Genomic DNA, 6,000 nt, shown 5'->3' with positions numbered 1-6,000 from the left:
TTATGATTATCAGAAGCAACTTTCAGATTTTAAGTATCAGAGATGGGATAGAAACTATAAATGATATGAGGAATAATACTAGTTTATTACTTGACATAATATAATAATATAAATTCAATATTTAAATAATTATGAAAAGAAAGAGAAAAATTCACAAACTTCTCTCTCGTGTTTTATGTATGAAATAATAAACATGTGTGAGGATACTGAAGATCTGAATAAAGCAGAAAAATCAACTAACTTGGCCAAATAGAACCATGTTCTGCTCAACTGCCATCTCTTCTGAGTGTTTTCCAGCACCATAAGACCCAACTTGTATGCCTCAGGAGGAGATGCCAAGGTGAGCAGTGGGGTCCATGACATGGAGATGTGTGAAAATCCTAAACAAAAGTGTCGTTGTGTGAATGCTTACTGATGATTAGTTACACATAGTCAACTGCTCTTTGCATTATTTTCTACTTCTGGCTGTGAGCTGTTAACAGTTCATAATAAAAAAAATACTAAATTAAAACACAGTATCATTTTAAAGTGGAAAGCATATTGGTAAAAGAAACAAGAATAAAAATAAATAAGTTTTAAAAAATCTAAAGTAGATTTGGCATTTCTCTCAAAAGTTTTATGAATGAGGATTCCATTACACCAGTACTAATATCTACATATATTTCTTAGAATAATAACTTAAGATACCCAATGATCTTCACTGATATATAAGGTGAACAAAGGAAAAACCAACCAAAAGAAGCAAAGAAAGAAAACCTTTCTTCCTGATATGGTTGACAGGTTTTTGTAAATAGTTTGCAAATTATTAAGCCCTCCAAATCAAACATATTGTCATTGCCTTAGCATCATTTGGTAAATATGTCTTTCATAAATTTCTACCATTATGAATACGATGGGTAGAATTATCTGATGTTTACTAATTTTACAGAACAATAGCAGTGCTTTATTGATTTCAGCATGGCGGGTGGTGGTGGTTTATTCACTAAGTCCTGGCAAACTCTTGAGACCCCATGGACTGTAGCCTGCCAGGCTCCTCTGTCCATGCGATTCTCTGTGCAACAATATTGGAGTGGGCTGCCATTTCCTTCTCCATTCAAGGTGGTAATCATATTAAATACAGTAAAGCAACACAAGCTAATGACTGGAAAAATTCTTTCAAGTCTCATAGGTGAATTACAAAAGAAAAAGACAAGTCACTGAGAAAAAGTGACCTATTAATTGAACATTTTCTCTAATTGGTCAGAGAAAACAATTATACTACATACCTCTGACTAAATGTGTACCCGATTTGAGAATTTCTCTTGAAACACTTTCCTTATTGTTCTTTTAACATCTTTGTTCCAAAGGCTGTAGGTCAAAGGGTTTAGCATAGGACTCACAAAGACATAAAAAACAGCTGCAATTTTGTTCTGCTCTACAGATGCCTCAGAAGATGACCTTAGACAAATCCAGAATAGTGTCCCATAAAACATAGTGACAATTGTCAGATGAGACCCACAAGTGGAGAAGGACTTGCACCTCCCTTCTGGAGAACGCACTTGCAGAAGAACTGTAAAGGTGATAATGTAAGAGATAAGGATGATGGTGAGAGAAAACATGAGGTTGGAACCAGCCACCACAAAGATGGCAGTTTCATTGGCATAAGTATCTGAGCAGGCTGGGACTAGGAGAGATGGGTCCGCACAGTAAAAGTGGTTGATTTCATTGGGTCCACAGGAGAGCTGGAGCATCAGAATGGTCTGGGTAAGACCATTTGCAAAGCCATAAGTATAAGGAGCAGCAACGAGAGAGAGGCAGACACCTCGGGACATTTTGATGCCATATAACAAGGGTTTGCAGATGGCCGTGTAACAGTCATAAGCCATTGCTTTGAGCGTATATCTATCTGTGAGCCCCAAGGAAATGAAAAAATCAAACTGTATAAAGCAACCAAGGAAGGAAATGGCTTTTTTTCTTAGATGAGAGACTGACCAGCATCTGAGGAGTGACAGTGGTGGCATAACAGAGATCTACAAAGGAGAGGTGGCTGAGGAAGAAGTACATTGGAGTCTGAAGCTTTGAGTCAGTTCTGATGAACAAAATCATGCTCATGTTGCAAATGACTGTGATCAGGTAGATAACTAGGAAGACCACAAAAAGGACAGGCTGCAACTCAGCTCGATCTGTCAGTCCCAGGAGGATAAACTCAGTCACATCTCTGTAGTTTTCCTTTAACATTGTGTTTGCTCAGCTTCCATTGATTTCTAAAATAAAGGAAATAAAAATTAATTGATCCTTTGTCTTTTTTCCATTACTCACATGGTGTCATCTGATACCTACCTCTCTCAAACTTCTAAATACATGTCGTATAAATGGCTGATTCATGTCAGTGTATGGCAAAAACCAGTACAATGTTGTAAAGTAATTAGCCTCCAATTAAAATAAGTAAATTAATTTAAAAAAAAAGTAACCTAAGAGACTTCCCTGGGAATCCAGTGGCCCTACAATGCAAAGGGCGAGAGTTTGATCCCCAGATAGGAAGCTAAGATCCCACATGCCTCATTGACATAAACAAAACAAAACAAAACAAAATATAAACTGAAGCCATATTATAAGAAATTCAGTAAATATTTTAAAAATTGTCTACATTGAAAAATTCTTTTAAAAAGCACAGAAATATCCTAGTAAGTATGTATTTGATGTTTTCAATAGTTAACTTAATGTAAAGTTCCTTTACATAAAAGTCATATTTTCCAATGCTTTTCTGCAAGTCTTTTCCTATATGAAAATCTTTTATCTTTTCTGCAATTCATTCTCATGAATTGGTCACTGACATTTCCTCTTAAACATTGCTTTTCTTTGAAATTATAATCCTTTGTTTTCAGTGTAATTTTGGTGCATTGTCTAAACAATCAGTCAATAAAGCTCATGCATTTTCTTAGCTGAATGGACTTAAGGAAGTAGAGCAGATAGATACTTACAGGACCAGTGTCTGTCTACCTGCCACTCTAACCTCAGGGACATTTTAAGTTAATCCCTCCCATCACAACATAAAGTGATGCCTGTTCACTTCATCCACTCTTGCCTGCCTCAGGTGGCCCTCACATCACCAAAGCTTGTTTCACTTTTAAGACATCTCAGGCTATCCTTAGCTTTGTATATTGTAGCCAATTATTGAGGGCATAAATTGGTTCATGGGACACAAAAGTAAGTCATTTCTTCTTTCTATAAAAACAGATAAGCATACATTACACAAAAAATGTGCATTTTATACAAACACACAAATGTATATCATTGATATTAAATATTAAAGGAGGGACTAATTAGGGGAAAATAATATATTAAAAGTTTTCTCTTGGGGGAGGAGACAATTATTTTAAAATGATTGTCAGACACATCCCCAAACCGTAATGATTTTGCTGAAACTATCCCTCATTTTAACTCTTACAGAGTTACCCTTTTACAGAGGGTAAGAATAAACTCTAAGATACAGATCTGATTCAAGTTCTTTAAAGCATGTAAATGGTCACACTGATATTAATAATTATATTACCTATAAAACTGTGATATTATGTGAAAAATCTTAAGGTACACTTCTCAACTTTTGTGAATGATAAAGGAGACCATAAAGGCAATGCTGGAAAAGTCTATACTTTTGTTCAATAGTAGGAAATGACCAGGTATGTCATTGTTATAACGACCCTTATTAAAAGCTACAATACAGGGATGGACACAGATGACGTTTAAAGCACTTTGTAAATGAAGAACCACCCTTGCTTTCTCACCCATTTACACTACTTCCTTATCCTACTGAGATATTTGAATTTATTGACCAGGGTGGTAAAATGCAAGTGAAAGTCACTCAGTCATGTCCAACTCTTCGTGACCCAATGAACTATACAGTCCATGGAATTCTCCTGGCCAGAGTTCTGGAGAAGGTAGCTTTTCCCTTCTCCAGGGGATTTTCCCAACCCAGGGATCAAACCCAGGTCTCCCGCATTGCAGGCAGATTATTTACCAGTTGAGCCACAAGGGAAGCCCATGCTGAAGTCATCTCAATCAATGAAATCACAATCATTTGGTTTCCTTTAATAAGCTCCTAGGCTTATTGTCATAACAAGCAAACATTATTTTGTTTCTGGATTGTTTCTTTAATCTCAATATTTATTAAATCATCAATCAAGACCCCCAAATAATTAACATCTTCATTCTGTTTTTACTGTGTGGAAATGAGGCAATGCAAGCAGTCAACATGTTAGATCATTTACCTGAATTCTTCATGGTTATGACATTTCTTCACAAAAACAGAGCACCACCACATCCTACATGATGGGGCAAGGAAAACTCAGAGAGAAGTGGGCAGAAATTGCTCTGGAGTCTAACCAGCTTTGTTCTCTGGACAATCACCCTCATGCTGAGGCTCTGTCATGTGGTCTTTGATCTATATTTTTTTCCCATTATTTCACTCCAAGGTACATTTATAAATATTTGTACTATGAGAATAATAGAAGAGTTTAAACCTGTTTATTTTTTTCATCTATGTTAATGAAGGTGGTAATTTTCACTTAATGACGTCTCACACTTACCTGTCTGAAGTAAGTGTCCAAAACAATTAGTCCAATACTTAGAAATGACTGCTGAATCTGAGAGTCACATTTTAGCATTTGTCAAGCTGAACTGTATCTTACATTTGATGTGTGCTTATGGCATCCTCTTTTGTGGGGTAAACGTAGCATATCACTTGCACCAGGTGAAAGTTGGTGGCAATTAGAGGGGCAATATGGGAGAAAGTGGGCTTCACTGGTCACCCAGACAGTTAAGAAATGCCTCCAATGCAGGAGACATGGGTTCAATCCCTGGTTCGGGAAGACTCCTGAGTAGGGAATGGCTACCCACTCCAGGATTCTTACCTCGGGAAGTCCGTGGACAGAGGAGCCTGGTGAGCTATGGTCCATGCAAAATATTTGCACATGACTGAGTGACGAGCACATTCACTAGTTTTTTCACTTTCATAGTAGAAAGTACTCAATAACAGTACTTACTTAGCTGATGGCCTAGGTAGCACTAATACTTTTTTACCCACATTACAGAGGAAGAGAAGAAAACTAACTTAAAAAACAACTTTGCCTAAATTATAACATAATAATGATTTTCATACAACTTTCAATGAAGAATGTTTCTCACATTGTACTTATTCTAAATATGTACTGTTACTTTTTATGCAAACTCAGGTTTTTTTATTGAATCACTTTAGAATTGTTTATAAAATCATTTGCTAATTTATAAGAATAGATTTCAGGCCATAATTTTATTTTTACTGATTAAAGTATCTATTTCTAATTTCCAAAATATATTTTAACAATACCAAGTCCTACCTGTGAGAGGAGAGTGATTTCCTAGGGACATCACTGATGTGAAGAGCCTGAGAGTTTTATACCAGAATGTCACAGATGGACCAGCTCCTTAAGGTTCAATTATTTTTCATAGAAAACCATTTAGGCTACAAACAAACATGAGCGTTTCACTTTTTTAAAAATCTTAAGTTCATTGAAGACATGACTTCTTGCCACACCCCAAGATCATCAGGGAATCAAATCTCCTGAAATGGTAAAGCAATGGGACTCGTTGTTTGTTTTAACTTAAGCCTAAATGTCTTGATATTTTGAGCTGATTGGGGGATATATTAAGTTCTCCATGTTTTGTAGATATTAAGTTATACTAAATTAGATATGCATACTGGTCCAATAAACATTGACTTTATATTATTAAATTATGTCAAGCAATAAGCAAGTTTTATTCCTAACATCATTTCTAGTTTCTATCCCATCTCTAATATTTAAAATCTAAAAGTTGTTTCTGACATTCACAGATCTTCAGCAGTTCATTTTATTGTGCTTAAATTTTCAACATGCAAGATAGAAGAGTGCATGATGTAGGAAAACCACTGAACAATCAGTCAACTTTAGTTAGTTGGACTACTTATATCCTGATTCTAAACCTTGTTCTTTGTATTATAAAATA

The 6,000-nt window shown here is 35.7% G+C and overlaps 1 pseudogene; it reads right to left on the bottom strand.

Moving 5' to 3' along the window:
• Window positions 1–1,271: 1,271 nt before the first annotated feature.
• Window positions 1,272–2,217, bottom strand: LOC136167441 (olfactory receptor 5M5-like; annotated as a pseudogene).
• Between the last annotated feature and the right edge of the window lie 3,783 nt (window positions 2,218–6,000).

The sequence above is a fragment of the Muntiacus reevesi genome, chromosome 4 (assembly GCF_963930625.1).
Source record: "Muntiacus reevesi chromosome 4, mMunRee1.1, whole genome shotgun sequence".
Lineage (NCBI taxonomy): Eukaryota > Metazoa > Chordata > Mammalia > Artiodactyla > Cervidae > Muntiacus > Muntiacus reevesi.
Note: the sequence above shows the minus strand (reverse complement) of the source record. Positions and strands in the feature narration are given on the sequence as shown.